This window comes from Artibeus jamaicensis, unplaced genomic scaffold (assembly GCF_021234435.1).
Source record: "Artibeus jamaicensis isolate MK-2021 breed Jamaican fruit bat unplaced genomic scaffold, CSHL_Jam_final contig_1582, whole genome shotgun sequence".
Classification (NCBI taxonomy): Eukaryota; Metazoa; Chordata; class Mammalia; order Chiroptera; family Phyllostomidae; genus Artibeus; species Artibeus jamaicensis.
Window position 1 is genome coordinate 120,924 of NW_026521309.1, and position 20,785 is coordinate 141,708.

The following is a 20,785-nucleotide window of genomic DNA, read 5'->3' on the forward strand; positions in this document are numbered from 1 at the left end:
CTTTTTATTTTTACACAGTTGTGCTCATACTATAAACAGTTTCGCGCCCCACTTTTTCCAGTGAGTGCGATGGTGTGAGAAGCACCCTGACGTGCTGGTGAGGGCTAATCAGGCCCCAACAGAAGGCAACACCCTGTTAGCTGTCTGCCCTTGCGAATGCTACGTAACCTTTTTGTACCTTAGTATAAAATAGGTTCATTCAAACCTTAGTACAAAATTTGGTGTTATTTTGGTGTATATGGAATACACTGTGTACCCTCCTCTGATCCCAGGCGATCCCTGTTCTCGAAATCAGGCACTGCTCTGTGTCTGAAGCACACCTGCTCGCTCTGCGCTTGGCCAGCGGGGTCCTTGCCTTGAGTCCGTCTGGCTCATATCCTCTGACCCCTTGCCCTGTGACCTTCATAACATCCTGTCCGGCCAGTGCACTCCCCAGAGGCAGCCCCTTTGCCGTCTTGTATGACCTTCCTGACACATCCCGTGTCCGCAAGCATGTAGTTGGTGTGGGCGTGCTGTGCTATTTGCTTGATATATATCCTGGACATTGTTTATATCAGAACGTATGGCTCTGCCTTGTTTTGCTGTTTCTTTGTTTTAAACTGCCCTATAGGGAAAGGTTTTTTAAAGCATGCCGTGAAACCTAGAAGCTATAAAAAGGTTGATAGATTTGGCTATGTAAAAATTAGAAGCTTTAATATGAGAAAAGATACTATTAAAAAGTCAAAAGACAGCTCTGGCCAATGCAGCTCAGTTGGAGCGTTGTTCTGTAAAACAAAAGGTCACAGGGTACATTCCCATGTTGCGGGTTTGATCCCGGTTCGGGGTGCATATGAGAAGGCAGCCAGTTGAGGCTTCTCTCTCACCCTGATGTTTCCCTCTACCCCGCACCCCTGCCCCCTCTCTCTCTAAAATGATTTTTTTAAAATGTCCTTGAGTAAGGATAAAAAAAAGTCAAAGACAAAACAGCCTCCACGTTCACCTGGGCATCCAGCATTGCTTGGTGACCCCTTTCTCGACAGCAACTGTCTCAGACCTTCCTGCTCCTCAGAGTTCCAGCTCCATCTCTCCTTGCCCGCTTGTCTCCAACTTCATGCAGAAAACCGAAGTCACCAGGCACAAACGCTCTCTGTTTTCTGCCACAGAACCTCTAAATGTACTTGAACTCAACCCCATCCGCTCCCCCTCCCACCTATTAAAATGGAAGGTGCCTCTCCTCCTGTCTGTAACCACCATGGCCCGGGTCACATTCCATTTGCCTCGGCAGGATGGCTGCTCTACTAATAACCTGAGTCAGAAAACTAGACGTCAGCCTGGCCTAGCAGGTCCCCATTCCCACCCTTAACATTACCACGTCCTGCTGGGTTTCACCTCCTAGATATGTCTGGACTCTGGTCTCTCCTCTCCTTCCTTTCTTCACTGCTCACAGTCAGGCCTCGGCACTTCATGCTGAGACCTCACTGGCCCCGGCTTTCAACTTGGCCATCCCCAGAGCTCTTGCCTGCACAGCTCTGCCAGTTGGTGCCTCGAAAACTCAGGCCTGCTCGCGTCTCCTGCCAGACCCCTTTCACTGACCATCCCCCTCCTCCATCAGTTGTATCTTCTGCTCTAGTTTGGACCTAAGAGCGGTGTGTAAGGAGCCCCCTGGTTGGTAAGGGAGCACCTAGAACCTGGAGATGCTGCTGCTCACAGACCTTCGCGCCACGGGCCTTCAGGGTAGCCCTGTAATGCCAGCCTCTTTCTCTCCCCACGGCCGTGGTCACCCACATTCCTTGCCTCGGACTTTGTCACACAGCCACCCCACTTCTTCCAAGAACACATTTACCACCCTCCCTTTGGGTGGCTCCTATTGCTCATTTTCCAAACTCAGCTCAGGCATCATCGCCCCGGAGGCCTGGGTTGGGGAGGCGATCCGCACTCTGGGCAACCCTAGCATTGTGCACAACCTAAGTGCTTTGTTGAGCAGTCTGGTGGTCTTGCCGCCTCTTCGGAAGCTGGTTGGGAGCTGACTCGAGCATGTGGAACCCATATCACCACTTAGGCCCCAGCTTTGGGTCCCACCAGCTAATTCTGGGTTGATAGGGAAGGTCCCACTTCCTCCAGAGCACTTGCCGTGATGTCGAAACTGCAGTACAGTGACTTGTCGTGTTTGCCTCCCCACAGCACTAGCCGCACGTTAGCATCAAGGACTGTCTTGTTCTTCACACAGCCTGGCATGTACCACGTGCACAGCTGAACTGAAAAGGAACTTGGCAAATGACAGACTGAGTTTAATGTTCTCTTGGTCATTGTACCAGGATAGATGGTCAGAAAGACAACGTATGAAATGTAATTAGGGTAAGTGTGGATTCCTGTAGCTACACACAAACATCACAGGCACGTAAGCATCAGGTGGTCAGGTGTGGCTTTGTAGCGGTTCACGTGAGAAAAGGTGGGGGTTTTCACTGCGGAAGCCTCAGCCCGGGGTTGCCAGTACGGCCAGGCTTCGGGTGCTGCTGGAATCTCGGCCTTCTGTGCCCGTGTCCCCGCGATGATGCTCTGTTGTGTCCACTCCCTCATGTCCTCGGTAGTTTCCCCTCCTATCTGTCTTCCCATCCTATAAACATACCCCTGTGCCCCTCCCCCCAGCCTTTAAAACTCGCTCTCCTATCCTGCCTCTTCCAAAGGGGCCTCCCCCTGTTCTTTCCCTTTATTCAGAAAGAAGAGTCTACATTCATTGCCTCCCTGCCTCACCATCCATCCATTACTGCCTGAAGACCCCTTGCCCACCTTAGCTTCCAGAATGCCACTTTTCTCTCAGTTTATCTTTCCCCCTCCTTCCTTCCTCTCCGGAGATAACTTTGCTTTATGGAAAAGCTGGAGGCCCTCCAAAGTGACTCAGCCCTCCATTTCTGACTCCGTGCACCATGACATCACTGAGTACACTCCCCCTCCTCTTTCCTGACTGCAGCTCCCCTACCCACTTGTTTCCTTGAGCCCATCTGCTCCTCAGACACTTCCCTCAGCCAACCACTGCTCTTCGGCTGCAGTTTCTACCCATTCCTTCTCTTCTGCCTACAAGTATGTGCGCAAATCTTCCCAACCCTACCGCCTTCTTTGGACTTTTCCATCCCTCAAGAACTTCCTGCGATCCTCTGCCCTTCACCACCAGCCTTTTCCAAAGTCCACCTCCCTGCCTCCCTCTTGCCTCCCCACTCACCAGTCACTGTCATACCGTCTGACTCAGGCCCGAGTTATTCTGTGGCAGCTGCTCCCCAAGTGGCATTAGAAACCTAACCAGCACTTCGGTGCCTTTTCTCCCCTCCTCCCGCAGCTCCCATCCACAGGGATCTCCCTGCAGGATTTGGCCAATTTTAGGGCGGTCCCCAGTCCTCCTCTTCCTTTGTTGTCTCTGAGCTTTCTTGGATTTTTGCAGTGGCTGCTTCTGCCTTCCTAGATGGGTGTCCTGATGCTCTGTCCCTGGTCTTTTTTCTTGACACTTCCCCCCATTACCTGTAACAACAAGGAGATGGAGGGAGGGCGCTGGGAAGACGACAGGGAGGGGGACTTCTCCGTGTTGGTTTGGTGGTATTGATTTGTTATTGTTGTACTCGTTTTGTAACGGTTTGAGGGATTCCTTGGGGCAGGAAGGAGAGGGTTGGAAGCAGGCCGACAAACCACACTTGGTTCTGCTGTGTTCTGGACAGGCCCAAACAGCCTTGTCATGGTCTTTCTCTACCTGTTGCGGGTCTTTCTCTCTATCGCATTCCGGTGTCGCCTCTCTTTCAAAGCGAGTGTGATACTGCTGTCATCCTTTTACCAGGTACTGCAGCTTATGCTCTTCACCAGGACGCAGGCTGTCTTGACCAGGACTTATTTTATGTCCCCTGCAGCACTTAACAGAGTTTCTTTCATAGAGCGGGTACTCCATAAGAGCTTGCTCGGCTGCCTCAGCTAATGGGAAGAGCATGACATCTAGACATAGACAGCCTGGATTTTTATGCTGAACCTGGCCTTGATCCTTGTTAGTTGGCTGACCATGGGCACATTGCTTCCCTTTCTAATTACAGTAATTGTGAGGATTACATATGACAATGGATGCTCCGATGATATAGGTCCTCTCCCCTTCCTGAGATGGGAAGAAGTGGAGTGGGGTGGACAGCAATGTAGGGGACACTGGGACATCGAGGGAAACCAAATCCAAGCCTCCTTGAAGACTTCAGGGTGTGCAGGGAAGCCATTTGCAAGACTGCCCGACTTTGGGTAACATATCAATGAGCTACAGTCCAGCCCCGGGACTGACCAGAGATAGGAGGAGGCGAAGTGACCTAAATTACCTAAAGGAGCTTCTAAGGACATACTGATCTCACTCGATGTGTCTCTACCTGTAAGTGACTGGCCAGTGGTTGGAATTTTATTGCTCTTGGTATGGCCCCTTTAACCACCACACATTCCTGCTGTAGCTTCCTTTTCTGCTGCTTTTACAGTTTTTGGCCCTGGTCTCCTTCCCTCCCTGGCCCCCTGTTACACACACCAACACCCAACACGCCTGCCTAGCTGCCGCCTCCCTGACTTTCCCTAACCTCAGAGCTAAGCTGCTGGGGTAGGACATTCCCAGCCCTTCTCCCAAGCCTGGCAGCTCTTCAGACGGCGTCACACAGGGCGGTTGTAGAGTGGGGCATGTGTGTTCCACCTGCAGAATCCTTTGAAAGCGAGGAAGAGGCTGGCAAACCAGCTAGCAAATCTAATGGAGCAGTCCAGGACGTTATTCCTTAGAACTGGAGTACTCTGGCTTGTTTCAAATTTCTGCTCTTGCGGGAACATCTACGTTGTTCTTGCTTGTTTCTTAGGAACAGTGCTTCAGGGAATGCCCTGGAACATGGCTCATGGGGGCATTTCTCTAGGACAGATACCCAGAAATGAGAGGTGTGTGTATTTGAGATGTTATCAGATCCCACGAGACTGTCCGGTTCAAACACTGCTGCCACAGGAAACCATTTATGGTGTCATCATTTTATTTTATATCTTGCACAAGCTCTTCTCGTTGCTAAAGTTATAAACTGACTTTTCTGTATTTGCTCTGTTTGGCCTCTTGCTCTCTTACCTGTGGCTGCCCTCACTCCCCATGAGAACTTTTCCCGTTGTACAGGTACTTCCTGAGTCTGCTTTGCTCCTAGACTTGTCGTTCCATTTCACTGGTCCATGTTTCTACTCTGATCCATATTGTTCTGTTTCTCACCCATACTGCTGTCCTATCTTGTGTTTGTGCTTTTTAAAAATATATAACATAAAAATTTCCATTTGAACTATTTTGAAGTGCGTACTTCAGTGCCATCGGTCACATTCAGTGTTGTGCAGTAATCACCATTGTTTTCAGAACCTCCATCGGCCGAACAGAAGCTCAGAGCTCATGAAGCAATGGCTTCCTTTCCCCGGCTCACCCTGTCCCCGGGTGTTCTGCTCTGTCTCTGTGAATTTGCATATTCCAGATGGTTCATAAAAGTGGAACCATGCAATATTTGTCCATTTTTATCTGGCTTACTTCACTTAGCTTAATATTTTGAAGGTTCATGCAAATTGAATCATGTATCAGAACTTCATCTCTTTTTATAGCCGAATAATATTCTGTCGTACCCACGTTTTGCTTATCCAGTCACCTGTTCAAAGACACTTGGGTTGTTTTCTATTTGTTGTGAGCGATGCTGCTGTGAACACGTGTGTGCAAGTACCTGCTGGAGTCCCAGTTCAAATGGGGATCTCACTAGGAGTGGACTTGCTGGGTCATATGGTAATTCTTTATTGTTCAGTGGGCCTGCCCGACTCTTCTACACCGGCCACAGGGCAGATGTTTGACCCCCTTCGTCGTTGGTAGAAAGAGCAGTCCCTGAGGCCTGTTCTTCCTCCACTTTTGCATGCACCTGCCCACACCCGCCTCCTACCCCTCGCCCATCCCTGGAGCCAAGCACAGAACCTGGTACACGGTGGTACCAAGTGAAAGATGGCCTGGTTGGGTGGGTAGATGGACAGATGAACTCCAGACCACTGGGTGATGGAGGTTGTCCCTGATGGTATAACAGGACAGCAAAAGGAACGTCGGGCTGTGGAAAGAGCCCGCAGCCATAATAATGGCGAAGGAGCGCCGCAGGAGAAGAGAGGTCTGTTTCACAGAAGAGCCCTCAGTTCTCTGCGTCTCATTTAGCTCATCTGTAAAAGGTGGTCGCACTCCTGCGCTGTAGGATGTTGAGACATGAGATCCGGGTGCGAAAGCCAAAGACACCCACCCACCGGTGTTAGGTATTGCGGGGTCCCTAGTGTGCCCCAGCGCTCAAAATAGGGCTGACGCCTCAGGTAAATGGGTTCTTGCTTGCCTTCTTCCTTCATACATTCAACCACTATTAATTGAGGGCTTGCTCTGTGCCAGGCACTGTTTGGAGATGGGATTCAGCTGTGAACAGAGAAAAAGGCCCCAGCCTCATCAGTCACGCAGTGGGCCAAGAACAGGTCCCAAGAGACCAATCCCTTCCCATTCTTTTGGCACCGACTGTAGACTTTAAAAGCACAGCAAGAAATGCTGGTGGAGAGCTTGTGTTTAAGGCGGTGTCTCCAACTTTAAAGAGAAAATTAGATTTTAAAATGTAGAACAAAGATAGGCCCGGTACTTTGCAAGTCAGGCAGCTTGAAACTCCATGAGGAGAAACTATGGGGTTTCTGGGAGAGAAGTTCCCAGATGCCCCTCCTACTGTCACCCCCAGGAAAACAGAGACAGCCATGGACTCCATGTCTCCTCTTGCAGGAGTTAGGGAGGGGGAGGTGGGTGGCCGGATAGAAGGACTGTCACCAGGCTCTCTGTAACACCAGATACAACTAGCAGTGGTGCCAGGTGACACCTTGGCACACTTTGGCACCACTGGAAGACAGAAGTCTGTTTATCTGGTTTGGTCTCTGAGCCCTGCTTCCCAGGAGCCCTGGAGGGGGCCCAGGAGCTCATGGCCAGGGAGCATGGGTCTCGGGCACTGGTTGTCAATCACCTCACTTAATCCTCTCCACTGCCCTCAGTCAATCTCCAGAAAACAGGCTCAGGGAGGGTGAGAGCCGCAGTATGGTCACACATCTATTCATGGTGGAGCCAGAATCCTTGTTCTTCCCAGGACACCAGTTGAGCCAGATCCTAGAAACCAAGGAAAGAGGGGAGCAGCCAGGTTGGTGGGGCAAGAATTGGCAAGAGACTCTATGTAATAAAACCTGTTATACCCACAAGGACAGATTTTATTATTTATTAATAACCTTAGCAATAATAATAATAAACTTGCCTTCATACATTCAACCACTAATAATTGAGGGCTTGCTCTGATTGCTTTGAAGTCCAGAACATTTTATGAGCACTAATAGTTTCCTAAGTACTTTCACAGGTTATTCTGCACTTGATCCTTATAATAACCTCATGTAAGTGCGGTGTTTTTTTATTCCCATTTTATGGGCAGAGAAACTGTGGCTCACGGAGTAATTTGCCGCAGCCTGCATGGCTAGTCTGTTCGTGAGGCCTGGCTCCTATGGAGGGGGGGGGTCTGACAGTGGTGGGCAGCAGCTCTATCAAGTGTTTCACTCCCAGTGGGGTTCTCCAGGCAGAGGTGACCACAGCCTGGTGGAGGGGCAGGAATTCCTTCACCTAATGAGGTCACAGTCTGCTTTACTCCCAAACCATTATTACTCAAATCATGTATTGTAGCGAATGCCCTTGACCTATATGCACTGTTTACCAGCCTTTTCTCTAGAACATGAAATAAACTTTGCCTTTGTACTACTGCCATTTATTAAAAAGATTTTCACCTCTAGGGACGCCTGTATATTTAGGAATGGCGGGGTTCTTCCTGTGCATGTGCTTCAAGAGCCTCACTTGAAGTTTGGGCGAGCTGCCTGCCCCCGGCTGGGCTTGGAATGAGACCAGGTCCTGGCCCTCAGAGCATCAGCCAGCCCAGGTGATGGCACCAGAGCTAGAGATGTGCAGGAAGTGCCACGGGAGACAACCTGCCCAGGAAGACTTTGCAGAAGTGATGAGCACGTGTGTGTTTTTCTGCCAGGCAGAGAAACAGAAAGGACAGAGGTGGCCTTGTAGGGAGAGAGGTTGGCTCCTGCAAAGGCCCTGTGGCAAGAGAGACATGGGACAAGGCTGGAGGGGCAACGGACAGAGGAAAGCCCTTGGGATCCATCCCCCTTGAAAGCTGTGGGTGGTGAGCTCTTAGGATTTTTAAGGAGGGAGTGACGTGCCTGTTTCTGAATGTTCCCTGAGGTGGCAGATGGGGAATCTGGAGGTGAGGCCACTGTCCTTGGCTTCTCGCCACTTAAGCCCAGGATCCCATGATGGAAGTGGACTCCGGCCCCAGAGTCTCTGCGGAGGTCTGCTGGGGTGCTCAGCCTGGGAGGGTTTCAGAGGGGCTGGAGCAGCCCTGAGGGAGGCAGACGGGTGTGGAAAAGACCGGGCTTTTGGCCCCTTGGACCCGGGACCAGCCATGTGAGGGTGGCAGGCAGTGAGACCTTAGGGAATTCTGGGTCTTCTCCAGGTAACTCGCCCGCAGGGGCCCTGCTGAATCTCCCCACCCTGCCCGTGCACACTCCTGCTTCAGACACCTTTGTCACTTCCTGAAAGATGTCCTTGGCCTGCTGCCCTTTCCCCTACCACCTCCAGCCCCTCCTTGGTGCTCCCTGGGCACCTGCAGTCTTGTCTGGGTAACCTCCATGTTGTACTGAAATTGTGTGCAGTCTGAGACACTGGCATTATGTCTTAGCACTTGCAGCACTTAGCTTGGGACTACGCAGACAGAGGACACGCATAAAGGTTTACTGGATGGAACTACAAGGGAGAGGTCAATAAGGGCTGGGTTAGCAGGTAGGGGGTATCAGTGAAGAAGGAGCAGCCAGAAGGGCCAGGTGGGGGTTAGGGAGGCGGTGCATGGAGGGTGGCCCGTGCAAAGAAAGGTAACAGCTGGCAGAGAGAGGTCAGATTCTGGACGGGTCTGGATCTGCTTGAGTGGGCAACCAGAGAATGCACACTCACACACACTGATTGATTGATTGATTGATTATAGGGAATTGGCTCCCATTGCTGTCTGTAAGCTGGAGACCTCAGGAAAGTCAGTGGTATAATTCAGTCCAAGTCCAAAAGCCTGAGAACCAGGGCAACCAACAGTGTTAGTCCCAGTCCAAGAAGACCGATGTCCCAGCTCAAGTAATCGGCAGGAAAAGAACTGAGTTCTGCCTTCTCCCACCTTGTTCTAGCAGGCCCTCAGCACTGGGTACTGCCCACTTCCGCTGGGGAGGACAGTCTCCTGTACTCAGTCCAGCAACTGAAATGCCCGTCTCATCCAGAAACTCCCCCACAGGCGCACCCAGAAATAGCGTTCGGCCCACTGTCCGGGCGCCCTGTGGCCCAGTCAAGTGGACAGCAGTAAGCAATCACACCAGGAATTTCAGAGCCAGCAGCGGGATGAGCCCCTCCTGCAAGCCGTGCTGTGGCTTTCCATTTTCGTGAACCCCTTTAACACCCAAGAGTGGGGATCACCCACTCAGAGGAGGAGACTTGGTGCCTCAACTTTCATACCTGAATGGAGGCAAAGCCTCGTTACACTCATCCTTGGTAGGCGCCGGGTTGTGAATACAACATTTTTTTCTTTATTTTCATTGGTGCTATTACAAATGTCCCCATTTCTCCCCCCGCCCCTCGTCTCTGGCCATCACCATACTGTTGTCTGTGTCTGTGAGTTATGCATGTATGTTCTTTGGCTAAAAAACTAACTTTACCTTTTTTCACCTCAGGCCTCCTGTGGCTTCCTACTCTGTTCTATACACTATTTTAAATTGACAGTAATAATTAACATGTGCATGGTACTATAATAGAAACGATAGCTCACTCTTATATAACACTAGGTATGTCAGGCAATTTTCTGGTGTTTTACATACAGTAACTAGCCTTGTTTGTAGACAGGGAAATTAAGGCACAGAGGGCTGAATGATTTGCCCAAAGCCACAGGCAGCCAGGGTTCCATCCTGAGGTCTCATCTCACTTCCCCAGTGAGCTGCCCAAGACCATCCAGTGAGAGAAAACTGGAGGTAAGACTTGAACTTGGGGATTCTGATTTAAAAGCCTCTCTTCATTTGCCTCCCTACTCTGTCTTCAGAACTGTGGGAGCATTTTTACTGTGAGAAGGGTCCTCCAAGACGCTCTCTCTGCCTCCTTCTCATACAGGTAACCCCTCTCCTGCCCCGCCCCTGCGTGAGCAGTTGCCTCCTGCTAAATGGTGTTTGCACAGAGCCTGTGTTGTGCCTCTTAAAGAGAAATGAATGGGATGAATAAGCACCTAAAAATAACTTAGGATCAATTTTTGGGGGAGGGAATGGGGAAGGCTGTGTTTTCCTTTCTCTTCCCTCTCCTCCCTCCCTCTGCCCCTAATGCCCATAAATTGCTGCTGGCTGACAGCTGGACCAGGCTGGTTTCCTGTGAGGCTGTAATAACATGGAATTAGCCTGGCTGCCGCCCTTTCCAGGGCGGAAATGCTGGCCCTTGGTCACTACAGACATCTCTGAGTCGATGCCTCCTGCCCTGGTCCACGCCCCTGGGACAGGTCGTTGCTTATTAGAAACTGGGCACAGACAGATTCCTGGACTTGTCTACCTAGGGAGGAGCTGTGGAAAAACCTCTCCAAGTGAGAGGCAGGCAGCTTCTGGGCTAGGCCATTTGAGGGTGTCCAAAATTCCTGCCTCCAGGGAGGAGCCGGGCGGGCAGGGGCAGAGAGCGCTGGCAGCCTGGGCCCCTGAGCCGAGGTTTCCAGCCATCTGCTGACTCAGGGACTTGGCTGAGTGGCTTCCATCTGCTTCTGTGCCTCTTTATCCCCACCAGCTACCCACAGCCTGCCTAGAGAGGCTTTAGAAGTCCATTAGATCTTTGTTGCCTTTCCAGCTAAAAGCAGCAACCAGGCCACCCTTCTTCCTCAGCCCAGTTGATCTTGCAGAATGGATATGGATTCTGGGAGTATGCTGGATATTTCCGTGTACCTGGGGTCTTTTTTCCCGTGTGAGGCCAAATGCGTGGGAAGGCTCCACAGATCCCTGTGTTCAATATGGGGGTGGGGATGGCAGTGTAAAGAGGGAAAAGAAAACTACCAGGAGCAAAGAGGTCCTTGTTTATTCTGAGTCTTTGGCCAAGGGATGGAAAATTCCAGGTGGAAGCCTGGAAATTCCCCATGTAGACGCGGCAAGGTAAGTGCCACCGGTCCTGCCTCTTCACACCTCAGTTTCAGCCAGGACCGGGGCCAAGGTTCCCGGGCCCTAATTTTGATTCCACTTATTCCCAGTCTTGGCTGCACGCTCAGCATCTCCTGGGGGAGATTTACAATGCTGATTCCCAGGCAGGGCCCAGGCTTCCCAGGTGATTGCAGCGTGCAGCTGGGGTACAGAGCCACCACCGGCAATAACAGCGTCCGTTTTCCTCCACTCTACCTGGGTCTTTCCTTCTTCCTCTCTTTCTTTCTTTTCTTAGGATTTTATTTATTTATTTTTAGAGAGACGGGAAGGGAGGGAGAGAGGAAGAGAAACATCAATGTGCGAGAAAAACATCAATCGGCTGCTTCCTGCATGAACCTTGACTGGGGTCTGAACCTGCAACCTAGGCACATGCCCTGACCAGGAATCAAACTGATGATCCTTCGCCTTGTGAACAACACCCAACCAGCTGAGCCGCACCAGCCAGGGCCGCTGTGCTTTTTGACTTCTGATTTCTCAGATTCAGAGGTGGGCATTGCCATGCCTGGCACCATGCCCTACACAACAGGGGCTCAGTAGATAACGTTGAAGGCTGCTGTGATGACGACGATGATGATGATTTAAGTCACACTCTAAGGGCTAAAAGCATTCAAAAAGTGCTTTTCTATGACTTCATGAAAAAGTATCCCTTATAAACATCAAAGGGAAAGAAAGAATTGTTTTGAAAGTTGTACTTAAGTCCAGAAGGGATTAAGAACAAAGGTTCCCCGGAGTCCATAGCCAGCAAAATGGCCCGTCTTCTGGGTACTGTGGGCTTGGGTCCAGAATCGCAGTAAAGCGAGTTGTGATCTTTTTGCTGGTAGAGGGTCTTGCCTTCAGTTTGTAAAGAAACATAGCATGAAAGGCAGTAAAGCAAAGCACAATCAACTGAGGCCTGCAGTGTTCACTTTAACTTCTGTTAAGATTTTGGGGCACCTGGGACAATGCCAGAGATCTCTCAAATATATGTCTATTTAGGGTGTTTGCAGTGAAAACGGTGTTCAGGGGAGAGATGTAAACCACGTAAGGGATCGCTTCTTAGGAATCCCGTCCTGGGGCGCGTTCTTGCAGATGGGTCCACACAGAGCAGCATGCACCGTGAAGGGGGAGAAGCGGGGTTGGGGCAGGTGCCCGGTGTCCGCCTCTGGGGTTTTATGCAGCTCACTTAGAGGAAGGAAGAGAAGGCAGCTGAATTCACTGTACTCACAATCTATTCACAAGGTTTTAGAATAAAGAAAATCAACCCCATAAACAAAAGTTCATGCTAATAATAGCAGTTGAAACTGCCTGCCAGCCCCGGTGAGGGCATTAGCTGTGGGGCCCCAGGAAAGTCACTTAACATTTCTGGGCCTTGGTTCCTTATTGTAAAATTGGATGATAAAAGTAACACTTAGCGTGCAGGGTTTCTGTGGGTACTGAAAGAAATAGTACTTGTAAGTGCCTGGCATGTGGAGAGGACTCCATGAACGTTACCGGTTATTATTCACAGCATGACCTGTGACAAATATCCTCTCTCCCCCCAAAAGCACCCACCTCCCAACTTGCCTGGGGACGGTGTGCCCTTCAGGTATTGAGATACACTCCAGGTCTAGGACCTCTTGTACTGCTTTAGGGTGTTTTGGTTTTTGTTTTCAACCTTTAAGTGTAATCATGCCTGCACAGGAAGGCAGCAGAAGGCTTTTCCCACTGAAGTCACAGCGACTCCTGGAGAAGACCCGCATTCTGTCCAGGGAAGCCCCGTGGGAATACTCCGTGGGGGAGCCACCGGGATCGCAGGCCATGCTGGGATCTCACTGACCCTGGCCAAGCCTCTGTTTGCAGGAGCTTCCCACGGGAAGGTTGGGGGTCACCCAGCGAGTGATTGCCAGCTGTCAGCTGTGTGTGCTCGATGGCTTTGATTACTTATTTTTCTCCCTCTAACACTATTTGCGTGCTGTCATTTTGATCGGAATGACTGCTGTTATCCTTGGCTTTTCATCCTTTTCTCTTACGATATGAGCTTTGAAAAAATTATCCAGAACTTTCCAGGGACTCACCACCAGGTGAATGGAGAGATGGGGGTGTTGGGCTGAGCCTGGGGCCAGCCTTCCCGCTGTGCTGTGCTTTGCGTACATTGGTTTCCTTCGTTCTCACACCAGCCCTGCAGGTATAATATCTGTTAGCCGTAAAAAATTCAAAGATATTAAGATACTTGCCCATATCAAGAAGGTGATGCAGCCAGTTCAGCCTGAGGTCTGACCTCGGAGCCTACACTTTCTTCTTTAATATTTGTTATTAGGCAAGTAATAATATTTCATCACACTTTCCTTATAAAATATTAAAACACTATAGGCAAAGCTAAAGAAACTTTGGACCTCGTCTCCCCACCTCAGTGCCTTCCCTGGTTTCAGTTGTACACTCCTCCCTCTGTAAGCCTCAACTGTAAAAAGTGTTGTAGGAATTCCCATTCTACTTGCCTTACCCAATCTTTTAAGGATCAAATGAGATAATAGACAAAAAGGCATTTCATAAACTTTAGAGCCTCTGCATATGCTTATTGTTAACAGTAGCACAGTAACATACATTATGTAAGGCCCTTTGTTGGGAGTATTTGTTGCTGGAACTTAATGGAATCTCAAGTTTCTAAAGTCCTCTGTAAGGCCTGTGCCCTGAGCCCCTCCGCTGAGATCCGCGTGGTATTTATAGGGCTAGCCTGCAGAATCACAGTTCTCCAGTAGGTGCCGCCCTCTACCAGATACGTCACTACACCTTCCCTGAAGCTCTGCTGAGTCCATTCCCTACTTTTACCTTGATGTTAAGGGTGGCGCAGGGTTGTGGGTGAGGAATTTGGGCTGGAGAGAGGTCTGGGACAGATAAGGAAGGAAGGAACAGGGTACCTGTGATGCAAGGCCAGTGAGGCCCAGCCTCCGCCTGAGGGAGCTCACGGGTAAGCAGGGAGAACCAAGGACAAGGACCATCCCTTAGCAGGGTGACAGAGGCTGTATCCAGGAGTTCTCCATTGTGAGAGGGACTCCTGAGTGTGACTGCTTGTGTCTGGAGGGGTCAGGAATAGCTTCACAGGGAAGGTGACATCTGAGATGAGTCCTGAAGGGTGACAAGGGATCTGCCAAGCCGAGGAATTGGGAAAAGCATTCCAGGTGCTCCCTGAGTACTCCTGAGCAGTTTGATGGGCCAGGACCTCCCCCGATGGGGCAGAGGAGAAAGTGGGAGAAGGCAGACTGGAATGGGAGGAGATGCAGCCAGATTCGTAAGGAGCTTGAGGGGTAATGAGCCGTAAAAGAGGTTTGTTTGTTCCTATTTGGGGTGGGCCAGTGGGGACTCACACTTAGATGCTTCTAAGTGGAAGATGAGTTAGATGGAAAGAGACTGGAGTGAGAGGCTGGGGGCTGTTGTTGAAAGTCTTAGCCATCACGGGAACAGTTGTTACTGGGAGGGCAGGCCTTCCATGATAGAATGGAAGCTATTTCCCAGAAAAACAACACTGACCCGGGGCCTGATTAGATGGGGTAAGAGTGAGGGATTATCCATGGAAGAATTAAAGCTGACTTTGAAGTTTCTAGCTTGAGCAACTAGTGGAGGTAGAACCATTAGTTGGGACAGACAACATAGAAGAGAGACCAAATTGTGAAAACAGAGGGAAAAGAAAAGTTATCTGCAGACTCCCTGAGAACGAGGTGCCTGTGAGACTGAGCCACCCCACCCCATCCCGGGGGAGACGTCCCCGAGGCTTTTCAGATGAGGCGGCCTGGGGCTGGTGCCAAACGGACAGAATAGCCGTTGGAGGGCCGTAGCATTCTTACTTCTGAACCTGGTTTCTCCTTCTGACAATTTATTCAAGTTGCCCTGGCCCAAGCCGCTGGCCCACAACCTCAAGGTGACCATGTGTGCTTCCAGTTGTCCCCCTCCCCTCCTGCATGGCTAGAAGTGTCTTTCCTCACTGGCCGGAGCCCACGGAACCTGGTGGCACAGCCACTGTAGAGCAGGGAATGCTCAGGCGGGCCCCTCCTTGTCGCCTCTTCCAGGAGCCTGAACCTCCTGCCCTGGCGGAGTGGTAGGAACAGCAGCCCCCGGAGATGTTTGTGTGCCGGTGGCCCAGCAGGTGCCAGGTTAGCCCAGGCAGAGAAGCCCAAGCTTTCCTGAGAAAATCTGTTTGCCCCTTCCCTGTGTTTGTGCGTGTGTGCACACATGTACCCATGCTTACATGCACTTGCCAGGACACTCCCCCCGAATGGAGCAGGAGGGTGGGCCTCACGGCAGCCCTCTCCTTTGGCATCACGTGAACAGCTCCAAGGAAGTCTACAGAGAAGCCCCCAAGGCAGGGGCCAGTCTGCAGCCATGACACCAGTCCTCACTGACCTTTGGGTAGTGTATTCACTTCCTATGGCTGCTGTTAACAAATTCCCATAAGTTCCATGGGTAAAACAGCAGAAATTTATTCTCTGGTAGTTCTGGAGGCCAGAAGTCTATAACCAGTGTCACTGGGTCCAAATCAAGGTGTTGACAGGACCACATTCCTCCTGGAGGCTCCAGGGGAGGATCTGTGCCTTGCCTGTCAGAGCTTCTGGTGGTTGCCAGCCTGTCCTGCCCTGTTGTGGTGCATCATTGCCTCGCTCTGCCCCCGTGGTACTCTTCCCAACCTCTCCTGTGTGTTAACTGCACCTCCTATGGGGAGATGTGATTGCATCTAGGGTCTGTCCAGATAAACCAGGGTCATCTTCCCATCTCAGAATCCTTCATCACACCTGCACAGTCTTTGCCATAGGAGGTAGTGTTTACAGGTTCCAGAGATGAGGACCTGATATCTCTGGGGGACCATTAATTCAGTGGACTACAGGTAAGGTGTAAGAAAGTTCTTTCATTTGCCCCTTGCTACCTGCAAGTGAAGTGGGTGTCACTGTCTCCATTTTAGCAATGAGAAGATTGGGTTTGCCAGCTAAGGCACCAAGATCTATTGGGAGACCTGAATCCATTGATGAACCCGAGGCCTAAGAGACTTTGTTTGTTTGTTTATAGAGGGGAAGGGAAGGAGAGAGGGAGAGAAACATCAATGTGTGGTTGCCTCTTACACACCCCCAACTGGGGACCTGGCCCAAAACCCAGGCATGTGCCCTGCCTGACTGAGAATCGAACTGGTGACTCTTTGGTTCACAGGCCAGCAGCACTCAATCCACTGAGCCATGCCAGCCAGGGCAACTTTTTAAACATATAAAGTCTATCCATCTTTTTTTTTTTTAAAGATGGTCATACATTTAATGAAGCAGATAATCAAAACCTCATTTGTGCATTGGTTTGACTCCTGCTTGTTTGCCTGGCCCTGACTGCACTTGGGTGTCACCTCTGTGGGAGCCCAGCACGCTAGAACAGACTGCAGCAGCCCTCCTGACTCCCCTGGCTGGGGCACAGGATGAGAAGAGCTGGGCTTGCTGGGGCAGCCCTGCAGTGGGGTGGAACTCGAGTTTAGACAGAGACCTGGGCCTGGAGAGCCCTTACCTGAAGCTGAGGGACCCCTGACTGGGGTCCAGAGCCCAGAGATGAAAAATAACCTCCACAGTGAAAGCCCTTTACACCCCCACACTTCTGCTTTTCCATCTTTTATATCATAATGTTCTCACATTCCTCTAGGAGGCAAAGAAACACTCCCTATTTCATAGGTTGAGAACTCAGAAGTAGAGGCAGGGCTGTCCTAGACAGCATAGGGGACTTAACCAGAGCTGCCTTCTTGGCCCTTTGGTGTGGCCAGAGGGCCAGGGTTGTGGATAGGTCCCATCACCTGCTCACTGGGAAGGATTTTAGAAGCTGGATGCTCCATGGCAGCAAGGGAAACTTTTGCTGGCTTGGGCTGCCCTGTCCTTGTTGAGGACTGTCCTACCCCCATTCCCTTCCAGCTGTGTGGCCTGGGGCAAATCACTCCCCTTCTCCGAGTCTCAGTTTCCTCACCTGCCGTGCAACACAGGGTTGGTGTAAGCTGTCTCGGGTCGCTGCTGACTCAGCTGTGCCCAAAGCCATCCTGCTCCTCTGAGGATTTGAAGCAGCCTGTGTTGAAACCAGAGGCTTGGGGCTCCAGCCTTTTTCTGGTGACTGCCCCAAAGAGCATTGGCCAGGAGTCCTTTTCTGCCACCAGCTTCGCCCCCTACAGAGAGGAGTGTCTGCCTCCGATTTCTCTAGAGGCAGACAAGACATCGAGTACGGAATGGAAGATTTGGGGGTTCTAGTTTGAGAGAAAGGGAGCTCTGCACTCAGAGCCAACGTCTATTAGCAGCCAGTTTCCCTTACTCCAGGAAGGGCTGGTTACGGCTTACTCGCGGGGAACCTAAGGGCCTTCCGGGGATACCTGTTCCAGTCTTAATTCGCCCATCTGCTGGCAGACCCCAGACTCATCTGGACGTCCCCTCCGGATTAGCCGAAGGAGGGAAGCAACTGGCTCTGAATTCCGCCTTTGTCCAGTGAAGCCAAATGAGGAGGGGCTGAGCGGACCCCCTGCCCCCACTGGAATGTCGGCTCGCGGCGCCCCCCAGCTCGCCCTCCTTTCCAGCCGCCTCCCCCGCTCACTTCCTGAGTCCCACTGATCCCACCACCAAACACGCACACACACACGCGTGCGCGCACACAGATGCACATACCACACGGACACTCACACTTCCTGGCGGCCTCGCTCCCGGCTCAGTGATCCCCGTCGCCCCGACTCCGGGAGAAGCGATCTTTGTTATTCAAATAACACCCTCGCCGCGAGCTGGGCCGCGGGCTCCAGCCCAGAAAATCGGTCCATTGCCCGTTCCCCGCATCCCTCCGCTCACAGCTCCCTGCTCCCCGCCATCAGGGCACCCCGCGCTGATTTCGGGATTTCCCGGCTCCCGGGGACTCACCGTGCGGGGCTGCTCGCTGGGCCGCGCCTCCCCCGCCCCCAGTGCGCGCTGCGGCTTCGCGCTCCGCACCCTCCCCCTCCCGGCCTCCCCTCCCCCTTCCTTTCCCTTCCTTTCTCCCGTCCAGCCGCGGTCCTGCCGCCGCCGCCGCTGCCGCCTCCGCCTTCCCCGCCTTCCCCAGTCCGCGGGGGCCCTGCCAGCAGCCCTCCCTGCAGCATGGCACCATCGGGGCTGGATTAGCTGGGAGCAGCATTTGGGGGAAGCGGATCCCAAGGGGTGGGGGGTGCCCTACAGCCTCGGTCATGGATGTGAGCAAGATGGTAAGTGAAGAGCAGGGGCTCTGCCCTGGAGCCTACCCCCTCCCCCCCCCCAACACTTCCCTCTCTTTTTTTTCCCCTCCCAGTCGGCTTGATCCTTTGAAAGTTTCTGGATTGTTGATCCTGCCTGTTGGCCCCAACTCCAGGCGTGCTGGAGAAGGGAGTCGGGCCAGGATTCTGGAGGCGGCTGGCGGACAGGGATGGGGCTCCCGGTTTCCCGCCGCGCTGCCGCCAGGGTTGCCCCGGGGAGCTCGGTAGTCTCCTGGGAGAGAGGGGCTGTTGAGCTCACCTCCCAAATTGTGAAACCAGCCTGGTGGGGGAGGGGGGCATGGCTGCGGGAAAGGGGCTAGTCCCCTCCCCTCCGGAGCCCCTGCTTGCACACCTATTTGAGATTTATGGGAAGATTTTTGGACCGAGTCAGTGGTCAGGAGGGCACAGGTGGGAGGCCTTGGAGGGAAGTGTAGAGGAGCTAGGGCGTTAACCTCCCAGGAAGATGAGGGGGCAGGAACGGAATCCTTGTCGTAGATGAGGGATGTTCTAGATTTACCACTTGTAGACTCCAGCTGCGACCGTCTATGGAACAGTCTCTTACGCAGCTGACTCCATGGAGGGGGCTGATCCCCCCTTCAGGGCAACCCTTCACCCCCAGGAACACAGTGGGAGCTGAATGCATTGCTTATTAATTGAGGAGCAGTCCTCAGGGGGTAGCAGGATGTGAATTAGGGGACTCTGAAGGGAGAGGGTCTCTGGGAGCACTTGTCAGTCTGGAGAACGTTTTCTCAGGGGTCCCGATTGGCTGCCACTCTGAATGAAGATTTTAGGATGCCCTTGGCATCACTACCACCCTGACCCTGACTTCAGGCCAGGGGAACACATCCCACACCCCAAGCCTTAGAAACTTTGGGGGCTGGAGTGTCAGGCTGGAGAGGTGCCCAGCAGATGGGCTGTGCTTCAGAGGAAAGGAGCTGGGTTGGGGTCTGTCTGCGTGTCTGGGGGAGGGGTCTGGGTCTACGGGTACGTTAGGGATAGAAAGGTACTGGAATATGATTTCCTCTTGTACAGAATTGGCTAGTTTTCCCAAAGAGTGCCCTTTAGAAGCAGCTACCTCTGTGGGGAAGGCAGGTAGGTTCCTAGCCCTGCCAGGCCTTTGGCATTCTGTCTTGGGTGGGGGACAAAAGGAAGGGGAGCAGATGATAGGTTAGAATCATTTCTTCTTCTGGCTGGAGATCAGTCTCAGACTGACTGAGCGCCACCCGTGGGGTCGGGCGAGGAGCTCCGTGGTCTCCCATCTTCCTGTGTGGATGCATGCATACCTGCTCCTGGTTGGGCAATGCCAAGAGAACAGTGCCAGGGGATCAGTGAGCATGTTCAGTGTTCGCTGGTCCCCAGGTGTGAACCACGAAAGCTCACTTTCTTTGGGCGATTATTAGAACTAACCCTTAAAAAAAGCCCTCTCTGCAGCTGTGGGGGTGGGGTGGTGGAAAGCTGACCAGCGGCCAGGCCCTTTCCTAGAGATGTCTTAGCAAGACCAGAGAGTCACCAGTCCAGGCTACAGTGGATGGGCTTGAAGATCTAATCCCGTGGCTGCCATACAGCAATCAGTGCAGGCCTCAGACAGAAGACCACAGCACCGAGGGCTGTGAGTTCAGATGGAGGACGACGCCCTAGTCTGGCTTTTCAAGGCTGAGCGGTGTGGGTTGTGCCGAGGGCCGTGAGAGGCGTTGGCTGCCGGGAGAGGGGAGAGTCGCAGGAAGAGGAATAGGCAGAGCCCTTTGGGTAAGGCTGAGGATGCCTGGCTGGGACAGAGGTTTGCTATTAGGAAATGTTGAGATCATTGGTTAGGGCCAGACCAGAAAGGCTTTGAGTACCAGCCAAGTCGTCTCAGCCTTGGTCTGTAGGCACTGGATAACCTCTGGAGGATAATTTTGGGCACTGGAAGGGCTCATGTATTGCCTCTTTTAGCTTGGGATCCAAACAAAAGGGATATTAGATTCTCATTAATTATTGAGCAGCTAAATACCCAGCCCAGAAAGCATTGTCCTCAGCTCTTTGTAAAGAGCACAGATCCTGGACTGTGTAGTGAGAAGAACCCAGCCCACCCCAGGGAGTTGGTGCCTGCCTCTTGTTCCTGAAGGGGCCCAAGTTACTATTTGTTCCGACCATTAAAGCCCCATCTCCAGTTTGAAGTCCTTGCTTTGGGGACCTGTAGGTCCATGGTCGAACTCAAACCCAGCATTTCCCCCATATGCTTGGCAGAGCCCAGCATCAGCCTTGGGAGTTTCTTTAGCTTATCACTGAATGAGAAAAGCAAATTATAGCTCACCCAGCTCCCTGCAAGCT

General features: G+C 52.0%; 1 protein-coding gene and 1 long non-coding RNA gene across 2 annotated transcripts in view; one reads left to right on the forward strand and one right to left on the reverse strand.

The window, feature by feature from the left end:
• The window catches only part of HIP1 (huntingtin interacting protein 1), a 139,193-nt gene that overhangs the window by 43,343 nt on the left and 75,065 nt on the right, over window positions 1-20,785 (forward strand). The gene's annotated exons all lie outside the window — the stretch shown is intronic.
• Window positions 9,662-17,507, reverse strand: LOC119056335 (uncharacterized). Its single transcript, XR_005083866.2, has 3 exons — window positions 17,206-17,507; window positions 13,305-13,408; window positions 9,662-12,432 (listed from the first exon to the last, which is right to left on the reverse strand). It is a non-coding gene; the product is annotated as an uncharacterized LOC119056335 (long non-coding RNA).